Genomic DNA, 26,869 nt, shown 5'->3' with positions numbered 1-26,869 from the left:
ACACACACACACACACACACTTTAGGGACCAGAAAAACAGCTACTTACATTTTGGGAATATGCGGTAAAAAGACAGATTCTCTCTTTTTCATGCTACTTTTTAAATGTATAATACCCTCAGGAGTAGGTCTTCTATACCGTGTGGGGAGAATTAGTCATGCAACTACTACTACAAATATTCCCCAAGCACCATTCTGGAAGTGTACACCTTGGTCTACCTTTTAATATGAGACACCAAGCTGAAAGGAAATCCTGTCTAGGGAACGGGTAATCTGAGCTGCTGCAGGTTCCCATAGGAACGCTAGGAACTCACTGCCTTTATTTATGCGCATTTGTGGCAGCTGTCTCCTTTGGATTCTGGCTCTTAGCAAGTACAAGCAGCAGCTCCAAGAGCAGATCTGTCCTAAATGTCTCTCTTTGAAGCCCTTGAGTCCATAGCCTTCTATTTGTGTCTGGCCCCGATTCATCAAGGGCCTGAATGCTTCACCTGCTATATTAAGTTTCCAATAGCACCTGAACCAGATTTTTTTTTTAAAAAAAGAACAATCCCTGGCCAGCGAATCAGCATGAGAGCATTGGAAAAGTGATAAGGCAGATAGTAATTACTGCCCGTCATCTATTATTGGAGGGATGTTGATATATCTCCCTCATCTGAATTGTTTTGACTCTACCTGGATCTCAGTTACCTGTTTAGAAGATTAACAACAGTTGGATGCAGCCCCAGAATCACTCTGGGCTTTTGAGTAGTTATAATTCATAGCAGAAATGGCATTATGAATAGACCTGCACAGGCTTTAAAGAAATTCTGACTTATTCTCAGGGATCAAAACACTTAACATTTCAGTAGAAATAGCAAGAAACATTCACTCACACATTTATTCATTCATGTATTCATTTATTAGACCCTGTGCCCCTCTTATCATAAATGTATCACGCTTTGCTGCAATGGCTTGTTCACCAGCTCTGTGAGAATAGAGACTGGGGCTGTCTTGCTGACACTGTGACCTCCGTGCTAGGAATATAGTGTCTCTTTACCAATCGTTTGCTTAATAAAGGAAGGCAGAAAGGTAATGAAAAAGGCTTTATGGAAATAGTAGCATTTAATTTTGACTGCATATATATATATATATATGCTGTCTCTTATACACATCTAGATGTGTATAAGAGACAGCATATATATATATATATATTCTAGGCATAGATAATGAACTTTTCACAACAGAATGACACACATTATAAACTTAAAGCTTTGGCTTAACTATAACATATCTTCATTACAGTTACTTGTCCTTACATTAGAAAAATTTCATGTATAAAATTTAATTTTCTTTTAAAGATATATTCTGTGGGGTTATTTTATAAGACTATTTACTTTATAAAAAAAAGATTCTTAGAAGTTTTTATCTCCATTATTCTGGCTTTCCTATGATTTTAGTTTAAAAATCAATTCAAAAAATTATACTTTTAAAGTAAAGTAATTTGTTTTAAACTGAAGACTAAATACTCCTTAAATAATCCATATTTGTAAATGTTGTCTTAAAAACACATCCTTTACTTATGGAAATAAATTATATAAAAGCAAAATATGTGTTCCAAACACTAATATAATAATTTTGAGCTTAAAAAACAGACACTGTTTTGAAAACGCTATTAGCGATGGATTATGAAGCCTCTGCACTGACAGTGTGCTCTCCAGCTAGGTATCAGGTAAAACATGGGAACCATAAGCTTTGTCACGATTAGTAGAATCCACTAAGATCTGTAAGCAGTGGGAGCCATAGAGCCACCCTAAAAAGGAGGTATATTGGGGTGGGAGAATCAGAGATCCTTGAGGTAAGAATAGCATCTCAGAAGTGACCAAGAGTCTATAACTGCCCTTTAGATACATTGATCCCTTTAGGTAAAGAAGAAGAATGAAAATGCTGTGGAAATCTCATAAATAAAAACAATGAAATGAGTGAAGAGTAAGAGGCTATGTGGAAACAGGAGATGAAAATAAATATAAAAGTAGAACTCCTTTCAGTTTCTATTAATGACCTAATAATTCTTCTAGCCATCCAACTGAAAAGCAGACTGTCACATCTGACAACTCTTTTTTCCTTCATCGATCAGCCAACCCTCTCCTTCTACTCCACTGGGCCAATATTTCTCAACATCTATTATCATTTCTCTGCTTCTTCTTGACTTACCTGGGAACCTCCTGGTCCACCATCTGTCTTCTAGTAACCTGCACACAGCTGCCATATTAATCTCCTAAAAGTGCTATTCTGGTGAGGTCATCACTTCCTCAAAAACTTTGAATGACTTCCCACCGTATGCCGACCACAGTCAAAGAGTTACTTTAAGTACTAGCTAGGGCAGTAGTTCTCAAAGTGTGATGCCTGGGACATCAGCCTCCCCTGGGAACTTGTTAGAAATTCAAATGTTTCACTCTACATCACACCTGCTGAATCAGAAACTCTGGTAGTGGGCCCAGCAATTTGTGTCTTAAAAAATTTCCCAGGTGATTCTGGTGCATTTTCAATTTTGAGAGCCACTGGCTTTGTGATTGAGACAATGAACTAAGATGTCTTAGTTTTAAATCCTTTTTCTGTTTACCAGTTGTACTCTTTACACAAGACACTTTCTAAGCCTCAGTTTCCTCATCGATGAAACAGAACCTAATTGAGGTTGCCACTGTGAGTTGGACATAGCAGATTATATATAATGCTTAGCACACAGCCCACACATATGGAGCTCTCCATAAATACCGTTATTACTAACTATTATTATTAAAGGCTACTCCTGCTCTGATTCTGAACGCTTTCTACAGGCTGGCTCAGTTGACCCATTTACCATTTCCCGTCCAGCCTTGTACCACCAGCACAGTACCTTGCTCAAATAAGTGCTTGAGTGTTTGACATATGAATCAGTGAGGAGCTAATGCCAGAAAATTTTTGATACTAAGTCAGTTCCTTAGGGAAGAAGAAGCTTAGTTTGAAATTGGATGGAGTGAAAATTCTAATGAATGTTAATGGGGCATTGATTTACTATCTGACCTAACATAATATAATAAACCAGTTGTCTTTTATTCCCATCTGTAAAATGGGATTAATGCTATTAACCTTTTTTTTTTAAGAGTTACCCCTACAAGATATATTGCATATAGAAAGTGCCCACAGGTGTTGAGAATGATTTGTGCAATACATAATAATGAACAGCATCTACCGAAATAGGGGTGGGGGAAAAGCTAAATTAAATAATCCCCATCAACGGAGCTGGGGACAAGAATGTTTCTGTTTTTATTTTTTTGAATCACTACCAGCGTTTTCTCATAATGATTCTCATGGGAGCATGCATTGTAAATATTTCTTTTAGACTTCTGTAGAGAGGTTGCTGGAGAAAATACTGTCTATCATGTGGTTAACAATTGTTGATATCATTTTTGTGAACCAGCAATAAGGGCATCTCATCTATGTAGAATATTCTAACACTGAAAAATCCCAGAAGTAAGCTGCCTTAACTTGTTATAATAAGGGTTGGGGAAACATGTGGTTGTATGAGGGTACATTCATTATTACTACTAGAGAAATAATGCTGGAATTAGTGATGGGGAATATACAGTGATTTCTACATATATGAAGTGGATACCATATTATCATTTGTAACATATAATACTTGCCATGACTTGTCATTCCTCTTTTAAAAATAGCAAGACTAACTAAAGCTGGATTCTGACAATACTAAACTGATTTACTCTACCACTGAGCATTCTTTTTCTCTCTCTAGGCCATCCTCAACCAAGCTGTGGAAATGTCCTTCTTTTTAAACGTGGCTGACCACGCCACTTACTGCTGAGGTCCCATGTCCCATAGTAGTAAGGTCCCACAGCCCAGGTCTCAAGCAGCAGGTCTCGGTCTATTTCTCCAGCCTCAACCTTTATCGCTCCCTGCCTCATATAGGCAGGCTCTGCACACAATGAACTTCTTTCTCACAGTTTTTCTCGCATACTAAGCCCCACAGTAAAAGGACTTGATCTCTTTACTATGACACCTCATGCCTTGTGTTGTACAGATTTGATATTGCCTTCCCGACTCAACCATTCTCATCTTAAGTCAGAAACCATGTCTTATTTTTTGTTTATTTTCATCATTTAGCAACATATCTAGAAATTAGGAATCCCTTCCCCATCCAAGTAGATAGTGATTGAGCAGATGAGTGAACAAACAAATGGATAGCAACATTCACTGAGTAGTCTTCAACATTAGTCAATTTTTTTTTTCCTGGCTAATGGGAAATTTCAGAACAGAAATAAATGACCATATTTTTAAAAACTTTGAAATACCAAAGTTGTTATCAATAAAAACACGGATGATTTACACTTCATACCTACAATCTCAGCCTAGTTACAGCTCAAAGATCCGCAGAGGATGGCTTCACCGGTAAGTTGATTGTCCTTTCCTTCCCCTCTAGTGAGGCTCCTAAAAACATCAGTACTACTCTCTCCATTTACATTTTCTGCAAAGGCAAGTCCCTTCTTTTCAGCTGAGTCAGATGTCAGAATCTAGAAGGCAGCCAGGAGGTAAACTGGCTCTATGGGGCATTAGGTTGGCAGGTGTAAGTATAGTCCTTTTAATAACTAATGATCTCCAGTCTAAAGAAATAGCCAATTTAGGAAGAGTAGGCTTCTGAAGAGAAAAACCTCAGACTTCCCTTAGCTTTTATCACACTTATTTTTTAACCTACTCGAATGTCATTGCCAGATTCAGCTTTTAGCTATTTCCATCAGTGTTCAGTCTCCATTCCTCACCAGTTGTGTCTGCCCACCTCAAACCATGATCTCCTTAGTTTGACTACATCGGATGTCAGCCACCTGCCCACCCTGAGTTATGTCTGACCTCAATTACTTGCAATATCTTCCTGACTTCTGCCCTAATTAGACTTGTGCCTCTTGTAGAACTGGTTGCCAACAGCAACCATCAGAGAAACTTCAGTCAAACAGCACACCCTTTCCTAGTATCATTTTGATATGTATGGGCATGATAAAACGTTAGAATTTCACCTTAATTTTGGTTAACTGTATATTTATTTTCTGAGACAGCACCAAAAAAAAAGTCTTTCAAGTCTCATACTGGGTTAGGTGTGGGTTTTCTGCATAGTCCCAAATGATGAAGGAAAAATAACAGGACTACGACCCTCAGGAAGGGCACTGACCTAACATTCAGTCTGGAGCTTGTTTTCTTCCTAAGCTCTATGAAGTTATGTCATCCCCTGTATTTGTTTCCTAGGGCTGCCATAAGAAAGTTCCAAACATGTGAAGGCTTCAAACAACAGAAATGTATTCTTTCACTGTTTTGAAGGTTAAAAGTCCAGAGTCAAGGTGTTGGCAAGGTTGGTTCTTTCTGAAGGAATATTCTGAGGAAAATTCTGTGCCTGTGTCCTAGTTTCTGGTGAGGGCTGCAATCCTTATATTCCTTGGCTTCGAGATGCAGCACTTCAGTCTCTGCCTCCATCATCTTCACATGCCATTCTTCTACACGTCTCTGTGCTCTTCTTATAAAGACACAAGTCATCTTGAATTAAGGGCTCACCCTCCTCCAGTATAAACTCCTATAAACTTCTCGCCTCTGCAACAATGCTGTTTCCAAATAGGGTCACATTTTGAGGTACTGGGGTCTGAAACTTTAACATATCTTTTTGAGGGATACAATTCAATCCATAATATCCCTTCACATTTTTACCACAATATTGATCTTGTTTTTTATCATGAGTTCCAAACAGAATTTCTTATGCTGTCCTGAAAAGAGCACACATGGCTTTGGGTTTAGATAGACGAGTCAACCCCAGCTTCCTCACTTAGTATCTCAGGAGATGTTTTCTGTTTTGACCAGTTTTCCCATCTTCAAAACAGAGATAATATCTACCTTGCGAATAATTGTGGATATCATATTAATATGTGTCCTAGTACATAGTATATTCTCAATAAATTCTATCAAGACTTCTCTTCTTAAGTGAGTAATTGTTACATAATAGAGAACAACATAGCAATTTTTATTAAAATGAACCTTTTCATCAATGCTCCCCTTTCACTTAAATGCTTCCTCTTGATAAGGAACTTCTCTGTAAGTGTATATACAATCACACAAATTGTCAAAAGCATTACAAAGCCCTTTCAGCTTGTCAGCTTGTAAGCCTCTAACAAATACAGAGAATTATGCGAAAATGCTTTAAAACAATTGCTCCTAGCATTTTGGTCAGAATGTATTTATTAGACCGTACCTTATACTTGATTGTGAAAATAAACAAGGACATAAATGATCTGGCTTTAAATGCTCTATAAAATCTGCATTACAAGACTCTATGATTCATACAGGAAGCTTCTATTTTGGTGTGCCTGGGTAAATTTGGCTATGCAAACTTCGAATAGCCTTTGAATTGAAAAACGCAGTTATCGTTTACTGGCTGACAACCTTTTCAAGGGGGAGAGAGGCAGGCACTGTACAACCAAAGATAACTTTACTTAATTAGTTTTTGGAAGATTATTTTCTCCCCTTAGTCTATAGAGAAACAAAGGTCTGTCAGCACCAGATGCATCTGAGCTTTGCAGATGTGGTTGTGGCTTCTTGAAATCTTTAAAGATTCATCTAAAATATGCTTTCAGGTCTCCTTTTTGTGAAACTTTGACAGGATAATAGAATTAGATTTGCTGAATTTCACTAAACTGTAAAGTAATGTGTCATCAGCTTCACTTACTTTCCAAAAAATATTTCTCTCTGGTAATACTCATCAATCTAGCTTTTCAACCCCTAAACATGAAACTCTGAAACAAAAAGGATGACTCCATCAGTTACGCAAGTGACAAGATGTTAAACATTTAACACTCCCACATAGTAGCACCAGCTGCCTCTGGATGAAGCAGATTTGCTTAGATTTGGCATAGAGGAAAAAAAGGAAGACAAGGAGAAGAAAAATGAAAGGAAGAGGAACTCCTCTTGCAGTGAGAATGCAAAGTTCTCTGCAGATGTGCAGGAGTCTGAAGTGGGATGTGCCTACTGCACAGAACTTTTCTCCTGAGGGAACATTGCAAAGACAGTCATCATCAGGTTCTCAACTCCCACTACCAGTGCCCCTGCATCCCCACCATTTCATGGGCTCACTCTGATAAGAGTCCCTAGTACACTGGATTAAAATAATGAAGGGATGGGGACTCAGTACATTTCCACATCCCAGTATAATTGCTCAATAAATATCAGCTGAACAAACGAACTAGAAAAGCACACATGGGCCTCTGGGTCATTCGGACTCTCTCCACAACCATTTCCTTACCTTAGGCACCTAACTCTGCTGTAATCATAGGCCAGTGAAACAGTGTTGACTGAGCAAGCTGTGTGCTAGGTTGATTCTAACAACAGAATCCCTTGACTTTGTTAACAGCCCCAAACTGGCATCAACTTTAAAGAGTCAAGACTATTTTCCTCTTTAAGTGTCTTATCAAGAGGAATGTTAGTGAAAGGGCAAAAGTCACCTACAGTTTTCCACGGTGAGCCATTTACCTGGATGAGGGACAGGAAAGGCCAGCTTTAGGTGATCACACAGGGACCCCATCATAAGGCTTGTTAACAGAGAAGTTTTCCTTGTAGAGTGAGGCATGCTGCAGGGGTGCCCATTTTGAAGAACACAGTATGAAGCTCCCAACAGTGAAGACAGAACAGTATAAATAGCAACCCGTCAGTGGTAGGTGTTTGTTCTTTCACTCAGTGGACTTCTGATGAGTAACTACCATGTGCCAGGCGTTATTCCAGGCACTAAAGGATGAAGCCAGGAGGGGGTGGTGTGGGAGTGGAGATGCATATAAAGAGGAATAAGGCATATGGCTGAGATGCTGGACAGTTAACTCAGTAGGTCTCAGATTCATCATCCACCTTTTAATGTAGAGATTCACAAACTACAAGCTGTGAGACCTTTGGGTAAGTTAATTTCTTTCTTTTGGTGTTTTTGTTATGATGGCTGGATTTTTACACCTTTATTTCTCTTTCCTCACCATCTAAAGAGATAGACTTATAAACAGATGATCATGTGTGTGATGTCATCAGTACAGGAATAGTTGAGTGCCATGAGCCACCCTGCAGTGCTGCCTGTTTTGCACAGTTCGAGGGGCCAATCTTGGGTTCAAGGTGGAGCTCTACTGTGACATAGGTCACTCATGTCTCATCTAGATGACCATATTATCCCTAGCTCCAGGTCTGAGTCTGTACAATGACTCATAGTAAACACAGCTGCATAAATCATGCTCCTTTAGGGTGCCTCACAGTTTCGAGTCATGCCCCAGGGCAATTTCAATAAAGATTGCTGGCTGCTCTACCCAGTCCCATCCAGATCTTTTTATGCTCACTGCCTGAACGAAGAGAAGAGTCTGAGGTCTCAGTGGTCTCAGTGACTGGAAGGGAAGCCGCATGAAGGACAGCTACCTTCTTCCTTCCAACTTTCCTTGGGTACTGAACTTACTTGTCTCCGTGTTCTTTTCTGTCTACTTCTATTGACTTTAAATCCTCATCTATAGCTTCTGCTCTACCCACATTCAATCCTTTGCTATTCCCAAATGTACTGCACAGTTTCCCACTTTCCTGCCTTTGTTCCTGTTGCTTCCCTTTCCTAGTATACTCTTTCTTCCTTTCTCTGCTTGGTTAGCTCTGCCAAACTCAAGTGAAACGGGATGGCTTTTGGGAAGTCTACCCTGACTCTTCCCAGGCTCGTAGGGCTTCCTACACAAGGCTTAGTATTTATCTTCCTGTTTGTTTCTCTGACCTCCTCCCTTAGACTGTGAATTCCCCCAGGACTGAAGAGATGTCTAATCCATCATTGGGTGTCCAATATTTACCATATGATTCAATACATAAGAGATGCTTAATAAATGATAGATAAATGCGTATCCAATGGAATTAGATCAGTGAGGAGGCTAGTGTAATAGGGAAAATGACACATACCTTTGTGTTTTCCACCTGTAAGTAATATATTGTTAATTCTTTAAATAAAGAAAGTAAGGGTGGATTACATGAGGTAAGGAGTTCGATACCAGTAGTTCGAGGCCAACATGGCAAAACCCTATCTCTACTAAAAATACAAAAATTAGCAGGGTGTAGTGGTGCGTGCCTGTAGTCCTAGCTACTTGGGAGGCTGAGGCACGAGAATTGCTTAAACTCGGGAGACAGAGGTTGCTCTGAGCCCATTGCACCACTCCACTTCAGTCTGAGCAACAGAGTGAGAGACTGTGACTCAAAAAAAAAAAAAAAAAAAAAAAAAAAAGAAAGAAAGAAAGAAAGAAAAAAAAAAGGTCAGGTGCAGTGGTTCACGCCTGTAATCCCAGCACTTTGGGAGGCCAAGGAGGGCGGATCACCTGAGGTTGGGAGTTCGAGACCAGCCTGACCAACATGGAGAATCCCCATCTCTACTGAAAATACAAAATTAGCTGGGCGTGGTGGTGCATGCCTGTAATCCCAGATACTCAGGAGGCTGAGGCAGGAGAATCACTTGAACCTGGGAGGCAGAGGTTGCAGTAAGCCAAGATCTCACCATTGCACTCCAGCCTGGGGGACAAGAGTGAGACTTTGTCTAAAAAAAAAAAAAAAAATTCAGTTTGCTAAAAGTCTTTATACAAGAATACAAGACTAGCTATCAAAATATTGGGCCTCTCTGGATGGGGGCAGACACAGTACTGTATACCTAGAAGGAAATCAACACACATTTGTGAGTTAGTTGATTAATTCCATGAACTTTTCAATGCTAGCTATATTTAATTAAACTTTGTATACTGTTCAAGATCCTATATATGTCTCTCCCAAAGAGAAAGAGAAGTTTATTTAACAAAGTATAACACATAGATCTCGGTAGTTGGTAGTTTTGAACAAATTACAGACAAGGTGCTGTCTAATTTAATGAGCAGTAATCTTCTAAAAATTCAAGAGATTTGACCATCTCTCAATAATTTTTTTCTCATTTTATTCTTTTTTTTTTTTTTGAGATGGAATCTCACTCTGTCATCCAGCCTGAAGTGCAGTGGCATGATGTTGGCTCACTGCAAGCTCTGCCTCCCGGATTCACGCCATTCTCCTGCCTCAGCCTCCCGAGTAGCTGGGACTACAGGCGCCCGCCACCATGCCTGGCTAATATTTTTTGATACTTTTAGTAGAGACAGGGCTTCACCCTGTTAGCCAGGATGGTCTCGATCTCCTGACCTGGTGATCTTCCCGCTTCAGCCTCCGAAAGTCCTGGGATTACAGGTGTGAACCACCATGCCTGGCCTCAGATCTTTTTAAAAGGTGAGAACTGATTGCCGTCTGTACTACTGATCTCAGGAAGTAAAAATCAAGGGGTAAAAAAAGTAGTTAAACATCTCTAAGTCATGTTTAAACTCAGAATTGTCTACCTTTTACAAAAGAAATAAAATACCCAAAGAATATACAAGCAATAGAAAATTTGTTTGTAACATTGAAATTCAAGCTGGGCGCATAGGCTCACACCTTGGAAAGCAAGCAGATCGCTTGAGTTCAGGAATTCAAGACCAGCCTGGGCAACTTGGTGAAACCCTGGCTCTACAAAAAATACAAAAATTAGCCAAGTGTGGTGGCGTACGCCTGTAGTTCCAGTTACTTGTGGAGCTGAGGAGGAAGAACCACGTGAGCCTGGGGAAGTTGAGGCTGCACTGAGCCATGATCGCACAACTGTACCGGGTAACAAAGTGAGACCCTGTCTCAAAAAAAAAAAAAAAAAAGAAAGAAATTCAGATCACTCAATACCAGAAAGTAGTTCATAGGTACCTTTCTAAGTCAAACACAATACTCTATTCCTTAACATATATGATATGACAAAATCAACAATCAACATTTTAATATGGTGCTTTGTCCTCAATTTTATTTATTTCATAATTTCATAATTCATTTTCCTCTATGTTAATCTGATAAAAGATTATTGAAGAAAAGAGTATATGATTTTTCTTGCCCTAAACAATAAAGGACAATTTTTTAAAATAAAATGAAAATCATTCATTTGTGTAAAACCAATAAATTTAGATTCGTTAGTTCTCATGCATTTTAAATCTTTTCTATTTTTATGTAGTACTCTAGCATTCAGCAGCCACATTCACAATTGACTATCACTTTATTTTCAGGGATTATAGAGAAAAATTGAAATCCTCAAAAGTCATTTTCCTGATTTCTGTCATTGTCATAAATAGCTGCTGGGTAGAAAACATCCAGAAACCTTTAAGTTATTCCAAATGGCAACTTGACTGAGGAATGGTCAACATTGTCGAATTTGACAATCAGGTAGTGTAAATAAGTAAGGAAAAGCTATGAGAAATTTATGGGTAAAGCTGCTATTTAATGAGGAAAAAGGAGTGCTCTACTATCTCAAAGAGAATAAGTGATAAAAAGAAGTAGAAAGTGTCTGAAAAAGGATCCTGAATTTCAGATAGACACAGGCTTTCATTTCTCAACCTCAGAAAGGGGTTTATCCATCTGTGGGTAGAACTGTGTAACAGGGACATTTATCCTTAGTTTAAAACAAAACAACACAAGTTTCTCAGGGATGATATTAAGTGTTTTATATGAATTTTATGCAGACCCTGTAAAAACCAGACAAGGTAATATTATGGTCCCTATTTTAGTTACCGAGGAACAAGTTTATACCGTTCTTAAAGGCAGAGGTGGGATTAGAACATATACCTCTGGCTTCAAGAAGCAAGTTCTTTCCCAGTATAGCACAGTAACTCCCACTTCTGTTATCAGCAAAGCATCCTTCCTCCTGAGCCTCTCTTCTACCAGCCCTGGGTTGGGCTCTGACCCATAGCTTACTGTTGGTTTTCTCAGTTTGTGTGCAATCTCTCATGCTACTGGTCTGGCAGACTGATTCGCTACTTACCCTCTGAATGCAGTCTGTCTCCTGGCCTGTGGGCTATTTTTTTAATGCTTTTCTCTCTGCCTTTTGTAGAGTTTGGTGTCCAGATTCACCAGTTCTAGAACTACTCTGGCCAGGTTTAAGTCCCACATCAGGCATTTGCCACTTGTATTTTGGGGACTTTATTTTTTCTCATCTGTGAAATTGAAAAAATCATAATGCCTTCATTTTTATGAAGATTAAATGATATAACACATTTAAAGTACCATGGCCTGTTATCTGGTACAAAATAAGAACCCAATATGGTTACACTTATGATGGTTATTATTATTATCACTATTTTTATTATACCTTCAGGTCTAGGGTATATGTGCACAAGGTGCAGGTTTGTTACATATGTATACATGTGCCATGTTGCTGTGCTGCACCCATTAACTCATCGTTTACATTAGGTATTTCTGATCTCTTTGCCAAGCCCACCTTTTGCAAGAAGCTACCCACATGCCCTTTAACCTGATGGAATCATTGTCTGCCTCTCCTTTTTCTTAGTAACGCCTCCGTCTGTGTTAGAATACACTAGAATCATGTACCCATTATTGTATACAATCACATTGCATTATAATACATTTGGGGTCTATTTTCCATACAAACTACTTAAAGGTAGAAATATTATACTATGTTTGCTTTTTGGCATCTTTGGTTCCTGGCAAACTCCTGGCACAAAATAAGGACTCTGCAAATGTTTGTCGAATGAACACCTGACCAATCAGAGAGGAAGAAATACAAATGCTGCTTCAATTTTCAGCTTTTGTGATTTCAAAGGGACTTGAGTTGCTAAGTCTCAGAGCCCATGTTCCTAGATGACTAGCTCATGCCATAGTACACTAAAGTACCATATTAGTAGGGAATACCAACACGGCTAAAACAAGTTCTTTGAAATTCTCACCATAGAACTGTGCATCTCCATGTTGTTGGTGTCAGTGAACCGTCCTAATGTGAAGGAGAACAAGAAGTACATTAAAGCAAAAAAGAGACTTTGGGGCCAGAAAGATTTGTATTGATTGAGCCATTCATTCATTCATTCATTCATTCATTCATTCATTCAAAACACATATATCCATCACACTATATGCCAAGCATTGTGATAAATATTAAGAATGCAAAAATGAAAGACACAGTTCCTGGCTTCAGGAAGCTTACTTTGTGTAAGTGCATGTGCGTGTGTGTGTGTGTGTGTATGTGTGTGTGTGGCAACTGACATTCAAAGACATCAATAATTACAATAATGTTTCCATTCTCTGATGGGATATATACAGAATATAGTAACAACAAACATGATGGGTAACGAGTTGAGGGTATTTAGGACAACTTCCTAGAGGAGGAGATGTTGGGACTGAACTTGGTCTTAATTGAATCCTTTAGGTATTTTTGTGTTAAAAAGATGGGGGTGGGGGTGAAGAAATTTAAAAACTGCTCATCATGTGTGCTATTTGCAAATTTTCCTGGACCTATATTTAAAGAACTTGGATTGTGCTTGCCTTGAAATATTTGTAATGAATAATACAGGGATCTTGCGATCAGCACACTATTTACTATTTGTAACTAAATTAAGATAATGATTTGTTCAACATTCCTTTCAATGTATTTTCTTTAGTTTAATGAACCTTGTCAATTGATATTACAGATATAAAATTATTTAATATGAATAGCTCTCCCCCTCAAGAAACTTATTCAACAGAGACATGATACCAAGTAGAAAGTGGTAAATGAATTAGAATAGATAAATCTTTTCTGAGAAGACAGTGAATCTTTCCATCAAGTAAAAGAATGAGATTAGGAATGCTCACAGGGAGCGGTAAAACAACCTTGGAGAAGGAACAGAATCTAGAAAAAGATAAGAGCGAGGTGACTTTCTAAATACAGTACACTAAAGCTAAAAGGGTCCACAGAGATTGGTTACTGTATATTTGCAAGTCGCCTGTTAAAATCTTGTTAAAATGCAGATTCAGCAGGTCCAGTGTGGGGCCTGAGAGTCTACATTTCTAACAAGCTCCTAGGTGATGCCAAAGCTGCTGGTCTGTGAGTCACACCTTGAATAGCAAGCATCCAATTCAAATGCCTCATTATAGATGATAATCCTAAAACCCAGGGCAGGAAGGGATTTGCTCATGTCACACAACTGATTAGTATGAGAGCAGCTCTCTTGTCTCACACTGTAGCAGCTCAGCAAGTAGTAAAAAGATCATGGGCTTTGGAGTCAGGCTGATCTTGGCTCAAATCTTGGCCCTGCTGTTTACGAGTTACAAAGCCTTGGGCAGGCCATTTATACTTTCTGTGCTTCAGTTTCTCATTTGTAGAAAAAATAACTCTTAGCTGTAGAAGAGTTGTGGTAAGTCTGTGCTACCACAGGCATACAAAAAATGCACAATAGCGTCTAGAACATAGCAAGTGTCTATGTTCAAATACACATTTCTGTTCTATGCTACCGATCAAAACATGTAATGTGTTTTCTCTTTTTATCCTTTGGCCAGGTCTGTATTGCCATCAGTGCACATGGCAATATTATCTACATCATATCCTCCTGGGGCCCGGGCTGTGTTAGCATCTGGTGACACTTAGTGGCACAGTTAACACTGGATAGGCTGGCAAATAAGAGACTGATGAAGGCCAAGAAAACAGAAAGTGATTTCATTTTTCTCACTGTCTCTTTGAAAGAGAAGTCAGGGTGGCAAACATATATCCACTAGTAAATTTTCTGTCCTCGTTTGCAGATGAGGCCTTTAAAACATCTGCTCATTAATAAAAAATGTTCAGCAAATATCACAAATATTAATGGTGATGATTTTCATTCCACTTTGGTTAATCCAGCAGTTATTTTCTTCCTGGGCCCATTATTTTTTCAGATTTCCTTAGCTGCCATTACCTAAATATCAAGAAAACTCCATCTCATGGGTTCCAAGGAGATAATACGAAATGACAACTGGTTAAATGTGGGTTTTTTTTACAAGAAAATTCCTGCTTCAAATACTAGTAAGCAAAAGAAAGAATGATGGCATTTTTGCATTATATGAGGTTTAGATTTAGTCCACATGGAAGATGTTAAAGGTGAAAAAAAGAAAAAAAAAATCCATGAGGAATTAAACCTGTTAAACTGTTCGGAGCCATTGTGAGAGCCGCTTCAGAAATCTATTTAGAAATCATTGCTCTTGTATCTGAATCATTACAGAGACACCAGCATCGCCCACTTCTTATTGCTGCGAACATAGCAACAGTTGCCATGCTAGCAAGAGATTCATATTCGCAACACAAACACTGGAGTCAGGAGGGAGCAGGGTGAGGCCAGAGCTGGAGTCAGGGCGGACGAACAGAACACAGGGCTGCCTGTATAGATTTAATTAGGCTGGTTGTTCTCTTTGGTCCCTGTGCTTGTCCTGTCAGATATTTCAGGAGAGCAGAAGCAGTCTCAAAAGCAGCATTTTTGGACCAAGTCTTACTTTCAGTTGTACACACAAGCAACTGCCAAAGGCAGGATCTGTGTGCTTTGATGTGCTTAAGAGTGGGTCTGGACCCTCCTTTGTGTATGAATGGAGAGGGTTTCTCTTCATTTCCAGGAATGAAAACCTCATAAAACTCTCATCATTAGAAAGTCAGGCCATTCGTTGTCCCAATATGTCATTTCATCTAATTGAAAACTGAGAAATCTGTCACCATTTATTTAGCAGTTTGCCTCCGGCGAATCTTCGCAGGTTCTCTTCATGTGACTGGGAATTAGTTAATTAGTATTACAAAACGCTTGAAGACGGAAATGCACTCTGGCTCGCCCTTTGGGTTAGGAGGGAGTGCATTTTAGCTCGCTAACAAGCGCTGCTGACGGATAGAAAAGAACACGAAATTACAGCATGAGAATAGCCACGGTGAGAGCTGCATCTCATTCTCTCTCTCAAGTGGATATGTTGTAACCTAAATATGTCACTCGCTCACTCTTTTCATGCAAATCTTTTATGTGTGACAATAAATCCAGGTCCTTAAAGCTTATTATTTTTTTTTTTTAAAAAGGTGCCAGTTTTACACACGTAGGGCTCTTCTCATATCTTCACTTCTATTAATTTCCCATTTTCATCACCTCCTCTTTTGAACAGAATATTTTGTTTGATGTTCTTTTACATTTTTCATGGAGAAAGGCTGTTTCAAACTAAGGGTGGTTTTAAAAGTCAAGGAAAGATTGACATTTTTCACATGCTCCTCAACTTTGAGGCTGCACACCTTTGTTCGGCGTGAAGTCTCCAAGCTTCTCTCCTTAGTACAGCAGTCAGGAGGTCTGGAGGAGGCCTCACTCGTAGTTTGTCAACTGACTGCTAGATGGCGCTAGAGAGCAAGGCAGCCAAAAACAAGCAGCTAACCTGGTTGCTTTAGTCCACATCAGCCGAAAAGGAGTTCTTAACATAGAGCCCTATCACCTTTCAGCACAGACTATGTCCAGTTCTGGTGATTTGTAAGATACCAGAAGCATGAAGTGCAGAGGGCACTAGCAATCAATTTATAGCCCTCCTTTCACTTTTCGTGTGTATGTGTGTGTAAGGGAATTGCTTGGTCTGGGTATGCATCTACGGATACGGTGAAGAGGTGTTATGTAAATATAATAAATGGCTGTGTTTATTGTTTGGACCTTCATGGAGACAGTTTTAACTTCGTGAAACACCCCTCCCCACTTTCTTTAATTTCCCCACCTATATAAGATGGCATTCAGGGACATAATTAGTTACACCAAATACTTTCACACTGTCACATCAAGATGCATAGTTACATATTTCCCTTTTCAGCCCCATACCACCAAGATATTAGGAGATTTTCTGATTTTGTTAATTAGTAAAAAAATATGGGCATCTCAAGAAGATATGAGCTTAAAAAGAAAGAGATAAAAGGCAACTGATAGGCATCGTGGCACTTGCTTAGATTCTAGCTTCTCTCCTTTGGCTTTTATATTTTGCCACTGCAAGCCCTTAATGAGCTTGATAACTGACGTTCAGGAAGTGCATGTCATAAAAATTTTGCGTCTCAGAGATGATAGCTACCCTAAAAAAAAAAAAAGGTTTGTCCCTAGATTTAGGCAAGGAACATCTTGTTCTCCTCATTATACGTACAAGATCCATAGAACTTAAGTCACCAGTGTCACTGAGTAAGAAAGGCAACTCTTCCTATAAGCTCAGAAGACACTGCTGAAGTGAGGGTTAGATACTAATATAATGTTCCAATAAGCACTGCAGTCTTTTGTAAATTCTATAGATGTCATATTTCAAATCAGCATTCTTTGAATAAGTAAAATATAGGTTACAAAGCCAAATACCCTTTTTGGTTTTATTAAATTTATAAATCTTAAAATTATTTCTATGTAGAATTAGCTAAAAGATGCTGATTCTCTATTGTATTTATGTATGAGAAACAGTGGTCTTTTTCTTCATTTCTGGCCCTGAAAAACTCTTGGACTCTCATCACCAGAAAGTCAATTGTTGCCCCCAAATGTCAGCTAAAAGTTTGTTGTTTTTTTCATTCAGTGAGTGCAATTCACTACTACAGTGGAGAGTATGTTTAATGAGAAAATGAAAAGAAGAGCCTAATTTTACAGTATACTCAGTTCCATAAAGAAATCATGCTAAAATAGAGCTATCCTCAAAGCTAGTTCACAAATGTCACTTCAGTTAAGTTCCTAGAAAGAAGTCTGTCATTTTATGTGCTCTGACTGGTTGTCGCTACTTTTACAAATGTGGTCAGAGAGTGAGCCTGTTTTGGAGAAGCGTGATTGAAGAAGACACAGAGGGTAGGGCTAGGCATGGCTGTGAACGAGGCAGCAGCTGTGGAGTTGCGTTCAGTTTGGGTCTGTATCAGCACAGGCAGGTGATTATAGTGCTTCATCAGGAGGCATAAGCTTAGGCAAAGTGACTATTATCAGAGTTAGAGTGAGAAGGGAAATTTCCTTGCAATCAAAGGCTATTGGCCATAGACAGAGGGCAGTATGTTCCAGTATATCTGCAGAGTTTTAAGTGTGAGGTGGTTCAGTACTCTGGATAGCTCCCTGCTGATCTTCCTCAAAGCCCTAACTTGACATTAGAACTTTCTGGTGTTGGCAAACATGTCGGCAAAGTTTAGTCTCCAAAGATAGCATGATGTGATGAAAACACTACCGGACAGTCCCAGATTAAATTATGAACTACCATTTTTTGTACTAGTTATTTGCATTACTTACATTATTGAGTTTCTGAGTTTTAGCTAAAAAAATGGAAACCATGAGGCGCACTTCACAAAATCGTTGAATTCAATGGCATCATGTTTGTGGGAAGTCATTATGTTCACGTACTTCACAAATAGGTGTTTGGCACCTACCATGTACCAGGCACTGTTCTAAGTACTGGAGAAACAGCAGCAAAAAGGAGAGACACTTTATGCCTGCATGATGTTTACAATCTACTGTGGGTATGAATATAAAAGTAAAAGATTTTCTAACATTATCACTCCAAGCAAATATAAGTGCTATGAATTTCTCATACAGACTCTTGTTGGCCTGTAGCATGAATTTTAATAGATTATGTGGTGGAGACACCATGGGTTCAAGCAAGGTGGAGGGTCAGATAAGAAACACCTATATGAAGCCAAAATCCTCAAAGGGCAACATCCAGATTAGGTAAATCAGAAAAAATAAAATTCACTTTACATAAAGATATGCAGAGGATAAATATCCTACATTGTTCCTGGCTGCAGGTAAAGTGAGAAAAAGAATATATACAAATATATATATATACACACACATATATATATATATATAAACTCGCAGAAGTCTCATCTGCCAACCCACATACAAGCTAGTTTAAAGCAGAATTATTACTACATGGGCTTTATGAAAAACTCCAAGTTGGCCGGGTGTGGTGGCTCACTCCTGTAATCCCAGCACTTTGGGAGGCCAAGGTGGACAGATCATGAGATCAGGAGTACATGACCAGCCTGACTAACATGGTGAAACCCCGTCTCTACTAAAAAAATACAAAAATTAGCTGGGCGTGGTGGTGCGTGCCTGTAATCCCAGCTACTCGGGAGGCTGAGGCAGGAGAATCACTTGAACCTGGGAGGTGGGGCTTGCAGTGAGCCGAGATTGTGCCATTGCACTCCAGCCTGGGCAACAGAGCAAGACTCATTCCCCCCACCCAAAAAAAAAAAAAGAAAAAAAAAAAAGGAACTACAAGTTGAAGTTTTAGGGTGGTCTTGAGGTATTAATATCTCTAGATAAAATGTGTTTGAAGAAATAAAAAGTATGGAGAGGGTCTACAGCTTTTTAAAACTCTCCTGTAAAACTGTAAGTAGCATGCAATTTCTAGAACTGGAATATAAATAAGAAATAAATTGAATTAGAAATGCAATGAACAAAATAAACAACACATTAAACCCAACTTCTGAGAGAATAAGTGAACTGGAAGACAGATCTGAAAAAGTAGGATAGAGAAAGTAAAGGGTGGGAAATATTTTTTAAAAAGAGATTGAGAAATATGGAAAACAGTGAGAAACTTTAAAAAATATCCAACTAGAATTCCAGAAAGAGATACTAAAGAAGATGTAATAAAGATATGTTAGAAGAGACAATGGCTGAGGATTATCCAGAATTTATGAAAGATGTCAATTTTCAAATTCAGGAAACAAAATATATCACAAGTTAAATAAATAAACATAAATTTATATCTATACACAACATAGTTAATCTATAGGATACCAAAGATAAAGAGGATTTCTAAAAGCAGTTTTAAAAGGCAGATTAAAAACAAAAGAAATAACAACTAGATTCATAGATGAAATTTTAACAGCAGCAAAGAAAGTAAAACATGGAATAGCATTTTCCCCCTGAAGGTGCAGGGAAAAAAAGGAACTAAACAACGAAAATCCTATATCTACTAATATCTTAAAAAAGAGGGAAAATAAGTTTTTTTCATTTGTTTACTTCCAACAGAGTGAGGTTTATAGAATTTTTAAAGCTGCGTTTATGGAAAAGAAAAACGATACTAGGAAAAAGATTTGAAATGTAACCACAACAAACAATGAAACATTAAACATGGGGTAAACCTAAATAAAACATAGTTGTATAAAACAATGAAATCACTATGGAATTATAAAATCTTGATGAAGATAAAATACTGGAAATTAAAAAAAAGAGGTATTCTCGAGGCCAGGAGAGAATAATCTTTAATTAAAATGGTCTAAGATCTTTCATTTGAGAATAAGACAAACATATTAAAAATATAATTTGTTGTTTTAAATAATGTATTAAAGTTTCTAGGGTGCTCACCAAAGAATAGACATATAGCTCATATTCTAATAATCAAAGGAAATAAAAAAAGATAGGATGAGAAAAAATACTAGACAGAATAAAATAATGTGGTAGCAATTAGTCCAAACAATTTCAGCAATCACAATGAATGTAACTATTTATCACACAGAAGTTATATAAGAACCCCATAGAGAAAATTATAAACTCTTACTAAAAGATATTAAAGAACATTTAAATAAATGCAAAAATGTGCTGTGTTCATGGTAAGGGGGACTCAATATTATAAATATGTCAGACCTTTTCATATTGACCTATAGGCTTAAATATCTATAATCAAAATCTCATTTTTTTGGTGGAAAATACAAGCTGATTATAAAAATTTTAGTAGCCCCCTCCCCTCTTATTTACCAGAGATATATTCCAAGATCCCCAGTGGATGCCTGAAACTAGAGCTATTACTGAATCCAATATACAATACATTTTTTTCTTATACCTACATACCTATGATAAAATTTAACTTATACATTGGGCACAGTGAGAGATTGACAATAATTAATAATAAAATAGAACAATTATAACAATATACTTTAATAAAAGTTATGTGGGGCATGGTGCAGTGGCTCATATTTATAATCTCAGCACTTTAGGAGGCTGAATCACTTATCCTTAGGAGTTCGAGACCAGCCTGGGCAACATAGTAAAACTCTGTCTCTACAAAAATAAAAATTAAAAATTAACTGGGCATGGTGGTGCATACCTGTAGTCCCAGCTACTCAGGAGGCTCAGGCAGGAAGATTGCTCGAGTCAAGAAAAAATTCTAGGTAAAGTGTTCATTCATAATAAATAATTAGACATAGTCCCATTTGCAGGAAAAGTACAGACCCTGAGTTCAAGGGAAATGCATGCTGGATGTCCCTTGTAACTCAGTGTGTACACACCTGCATTGCTGGGATGTTTCTGTCCATTTGCTTGTTTGTTTATTCATTTCTCTAATGAAGATTTACATTAATAAAATATAAAATAAATGGGCCAATAATTGGTGAATTTATCAGAATATTGTGTTTTGCTTTTACCTCATGCTAAAATAAGTGTCATATTAATGCTCTGCACGTGAAATCCACTGTTGAAAGAACAGTATCTTTTGTTATAGAACTTTTAAACATTAAAATATTTTTTTACAAAACATGCACGGAATAAATGTAGTAGTCACTTTTTTCCTCACACATCTTAGTCACCTACATTCTATCCTTTTAGTAATTAAAAAGAAATACATTGACATTTAGTGCCCTAATAGTGAGGGCGGGAGAGTGGAAAAGAGGTGGAACATCTAGTAGTTCATTATTTTTGGACGAGAATGTATTCGAACTTGACAGGAATGTAGGAGTCAAAAAAATCTGAATGCCAGAGTTTTACTCAAATTGCAGAAATACAAAGCCTGGTATTTACAGCCTAACTAATAATTTTCCTAGTTTATTATAAATCAAATATTTAACATTCACCACATGCAGTTAAATAATAAATGAGATATAAATTATAACATGGCACAGAGTACTGTAGTCTTTAGTGAGGCATGAATGGAGATGGGGTAGCCCCCAGAAAATACTTCTTCATGACATTGTGATTACGCTGATTGAGATAATTACTGAAGACTGGTTAATATTTTGATAAGATAAGGGGGGTGTCAAGGTTAAGATACAGTGTTAAGATACAGTGATAGGTTGATGGTAGGTTAAACATGAGGTGTTTATGGGAACTAGTGGAACTTCTAGTTTGTAGTTTTCCTCTCCAAGAATGTTACTGATATTTTGTGTAAGATAATTTTTTGTTTTTTGAGATTGTCCAAAACATTGGAGAAACGTCAACATTCTGGTCACAGCTCACTAAATAGTAATGGCATCTCTTTAGTCTTTGGGAATACAAAAACAAACAAACAAACAAAAAAGAAGACTCTTGCAGTTCCAAAAAGCCTAGCATGTGCCTGAGAAGAGAGAGAGCGACAGTATCACTCTGTTTAGAACCACTGGAACATATGATTGAAACGTGTATCACTGAGGATTTTGGACTCCTGAATCAACTGGACTCCAGAATTAACTTAATTTTAGAGGCAATGGAGAATTATTGAAGGTTTTAATGCAAATACTATAATTAGAATTGGAGTTTTACATAATAAAGATTATGATGGTAGTAGGTGGGTTAGAGCATGAAGAAGCTGGAACAGGAGAGAAGTTAAAGATGTTGCAAAAGCTAGGAAGCAGAGCGGTCAAGGCTGAATAATGAACTGGGGTTCACCTGTGTGTGTGGGAGAATGTGTGTGTGTGTAGATGTGTGCGTGTGCATGTGTGTGTATGGGTGCGTGTGTGCATTTATGTGCTGTGAGTTGGAGCCATGGGACTGTAGAAATGACAAGAAGACCCACAGAAAGAAGAAGCAATGTGTGAGAGCATTTATGATGGTCATGAGCAAGGTGCTGATTGTGGTGAGTTGACAAGAAGTTAGGGATGGAGAGAGGATTGAAAGATTGGAAGAAAAGGGAATATTTGAAAGTTTTAGTACAAAAAAGAGTGTAAGAGAGGTGGTAGATGAAAGAGGGGAGTATTTGACCTGGGGTGATGAGGAGGAGACATGGCCACTGCCATCTGGTAAATACCTGCTCCACTGCAGCAAATGGACACGGTCCCCTTGCTGCTCTCCCTTCTTTATTCCTCCTAGGAACATCAGTGTCATGGTGCTATCATCTTTCACAATTGTTGTAACCCAGAAAAACTATGAGTAAATTAAAATTGTGTAAGTTATATTCAACTTTTATAAAATGAATTCCATTCTAAGTGCACTAGGCAAGCTTTCTATTTAAAGAAACCTTTGATGGACCCTTTTGTAGTGTGAAAAATTAATCCCAAATGTATCTGTTTTACAGTTCCAAACTCTGGATCCCTGGTTTTCTTCTCTCGGACAGCTAACTAGGTCAAATCATTCTATTTTCAGAGGCCAGCCCCACACAAACACTAATTGGTTTTCACATCTGAAAGGTTGTGTATCAGTTTGTCATTTCTAAATTTACATGATGTAATCCATGTACAAGTTGGGATTTCATACCCTGTGGGAGGAGCAACTGCCACATGCTTAGTTTTCCAAATATATCTAGAGGCACAAAATATTTTAAAAGAGGCAGAACTTCAAGAGCGCCTTTCTCAAGCTCAGATTTTATCAATTTATGGTTTTGGTAGGAATTAGGGAATTCCTATTATCTGTGGAGAACATCTCTGACACAGTTTTGCACCTCTAAATGTATTTATAAAGAAAAATAATAATAATTAGAAACAAATACACACACAACCAAAGACCCCATCAAATCAAGCATTACAAAACTCAAGCCTATCATCTGTGAACCTCATGACAAAAAATGGAAAAGTAGATGCATCATTTTTCAAGACATTGTTGAGGTGTCCCCGCATCCATACCTTAGTAGAAACTATAGCAAAAACCTTGTACAGATGTTTCAAAACCATAATGCTATATTAAAAAATTACATTTTAACTCTGTCACTTGAATTAATTAGGAAATCCAAAGATCAGAAGTTAGTGGTACATTGCAAGGAATTTTGGCAGGGACGATGCACGTAATAAGTCATCAAAATGGTCCCCTTTGGTCACAGATGCTATTTTACCTTGGCTTTGTCTTTCCTCTTTCATTAGCTGCATCCCCTTCTTACAGAATGACTGGCAGGTTAGCATTGTATCATTCTCTTTCAGCATGTTTCTTATACTTGGATGTATATTGGAATCACCTGGGAAACTTTAAAGCATTTTGATGCCTGGGTGTCAACCCCATGGATTTTGGTTTAATTGGTCCTGGGCAATGGTACTTGTAAAAGCTTCCCAGATGATTCTAATGTGCAGTCAAAGTTGAGAACCGCTGTCTCACAAGCTGTTAAACTCATGGCCCTCCTGTACTTAGTCCATCAATTCTTATATCGTTGGGCTCTTTCACTTTAAACACCTATTGATCGCTGGTCTCACTTCCTCTGCCTTCATATCCACAAGCTGAAAAGTCAGACTTGGGAGAAATAGCCGAAGTTATTCACAGACTGACTTCCAGGAGAAACTGGAAGTCCAGCAAATACAAGTATTGGCAAAATATTTCAAGCTTCTGGAACATGCCACCTCCTATTCCAGAGAAACTCAGAAAGCACAGGAGAGTCCTGAGTGAGAATTCCAGCTTCGCTTACTTATTCTCCATTAACTTGGGAAAGTTGCTTACCTTTTCTATGAGCCTCAGTTTCCTCATTTATAAAAATTGGAATACCTACTTCCTAAGGCTGAATTAGATGACTATTTAAAATGTTTAAAATAGTGCCCCGGATGTTCAATAGCGACAGCTATTTAAATGGAAAGAAAAGAGAAAATAGTTAAGGCTCGTTTACTGATTACACACCAAGTGAAAAATAGTTACCGTTTATTGATCCAATTTATCTAATTTTTTATTCTTTATCTGCCCAACAAACATTTCTTACTGACTTTATGTCAATCATACTGCTACATACTAAGGATACAGTAATGAATGGAACATACGTAATTTCTATCTTGACACATTTTAAAACTTAGCTAAACGCTTTACCTATTCCTAGAGTTGATTTCAACTAGTGCAAAGATTGAGCTTACTTGGGGGAATGGTACTAACAAACTGACCTTGAATGCACCCTCACAGCAAATCCTTAGGGAATGCCACGTTGTTAAGAGAAACTTGCACCTAGCAGACAGACAAACCCTTATCAGAGTTCCATAACAGTCAGGAAGGGCCAGAAGGCTATAAAACACTTTATGAGAATATCAAAGGGAGCACGTCAAAAAAGCTGACGGGTTTTTTCACTCAGCATGTAGTTTTTTGTTTTTTTTTTTTAAATTAGTAGTGGTATACATCTCTAGATTCTTGAAGGCTAGAGAAGCTCTGTTCCCTCCACCCTTCATTTGCCTACCTGGGACTGCTGCTGCGCCTCCTATTCTGTGTAGCTCTCCATGTATTGTACATTCTGTGACTTACCTACATTTTTGGAACTATATTCTTTGCTTGGTTCTGCTGGCATCTTTAGATCAAGTACTGTCACTACTATGACAATAGTACCTCTCCTTATAACAACTCTAAGATCTGGTATTATTATCAGTATTTTACATGTGAGATTTAAATAACTTGACAAGGTCATTGAGCTAGCACATGGCAAAGCCAAGATTTAACCTCACATCTGTCTAATTCCACAGCTTGTCCTCTTAACCTCTGTCTCAAGTGGACAAACCTCAGGTGATTGTGCTTTAGAAATATCAAAATCTGGCTGTTCATAGAAATAGTTTTAAAAGCCACAAGTAGAGAATAAGAACAGCAGATAGAACTGGAAGATGATGATGTGACCAAATCTAACGTAGTCTTGGCCTATGGGTGCTTTTGAAATTATGTGAGAGACTAAAATCCAATAAAAATGGTGTCCAGTTTATGTGGTTATCAATCAAACCTACTGATACTTAATTTCATGACATCCTATAGATTAAAGACTTCATGAATAAGAGTCCCATCTCTTCATAGCTGCAGCTGTAACTCTTTTGTCAGATCAGGAATATAATAACTACAGCTAAAAAAGCAACAACTGCAATTTGTAGATTGTATAGAAACCCTTGCTAACTCCAGATAATCTTTTCCCACTTAAGAACCTTTACTCTGATAATGGAGTGTATGAGTGTGTCTGTATATGTAGGTGTGGGTGTGAGTGTGCATGTGTAACTGAGCCATGTGCAAATGCTTTGGTTCTCATGTGGATGGAGACAGATTTTAAACTAGTCTTTTCTGGTCTTCCGTGGATTGGAAAGTATGCGCTCTATAGGGTATCTATGAAGCTCACAGCGACTGCCTTCTTTGCTCCCCACCTAGAATGGGGGCCCCTGACAGCCATGTTTATATTAATGAAATATGATCCCATTCCCACTCCAGCTACCCATGCCTTTTGCCATATGGCTTTGCAGTTCTTCCCACTAAAAACCAAGTATATTTTTCTTCCTGTTGATGTTGAAGTCAGCTGTGAAACTTGCCAATGGAATGTTGTCAGAGGATATAACTTGAGCAAAGGCTTTAAATATGCATGTAAACTTGGGCTTGTCCTCTTGAGTTACTAGTCTTTGTCTATGAGAAGAATATACCACTGGTAGTACATTTTTCTATGTAGGTGTCCAAGGAGGGTGAGAGACACAAGGAACAGACCTGAACACAACCTGTAGTTCAGAGTCAAGCTCATCCAAAATGAGCCCACAAACAAGTGAGCAAGAACTTAATGCTTATGATTGCACACCCCTGAATTCTGGGATGGGTTATTATACAGAATTATTATAGCATTATATGACAGATACATTTCTCCTTGAAACTTAACATTTAAGCTGAGAGACAAAGAGACTATCTATTGGGCACTGGGCCATGTAAATGGCAGAACTAGCTATGAAAGAATGTCGATTTCTTTTTCTCTTTTTCTGACTTACCTTTTTGCTTAATCTTTTTGTTTTTGCTTCCTTTCTCATTGAGGTAAAGTTCACACAGCATAGAAATAACCATTTTAAAACTAGCAATTCAGTGGTATTTAGTACATTCACAGTTTTAAGACCACCACTTCTAATTCCAAAATCTTTTCATCAGCCCCAGATAAAACTGGATGACAATTAA

The 26,869-nt window shown here is 38.0% G+C and overlaps 1 protein-coding gene across 1 annotated transcript in view; it reads right to left on the bottom strand.

Annotated features, from left to right (window-relative positions):
* Window positions 1-26,869, bottom strand: part of TNNI3K (TNNI3 interacting kinase) — a 327,610-nt gene that overhangs the window by 28,361 nt on the left and 272,380 nt on the right. The gene's annotated exons all lie outside the window — the stretch shown is intronic.

The sequence above is a fragment of the Mandrillus leucophaeus genome, unplaced genomic scaffold, assembly GCF_000951045.1.
Source record: "Mandrillus leucophaeus isolate KB7577 unplaced genomic scaffold, Mleu.le_1.0 Scaffold103, whole genome shotgun sequence".
Classification (NCBI taxonomy): domain Eukaryota; kingdom Metazoa; phylum Chordata; class Mammalia; order Primates; family Cercopithecidae; genus Mandrillus; species Mandrillus leucophaeus.
This window is presented reverse-complemented; position numbering and strand designations above follow the sequence as displayed.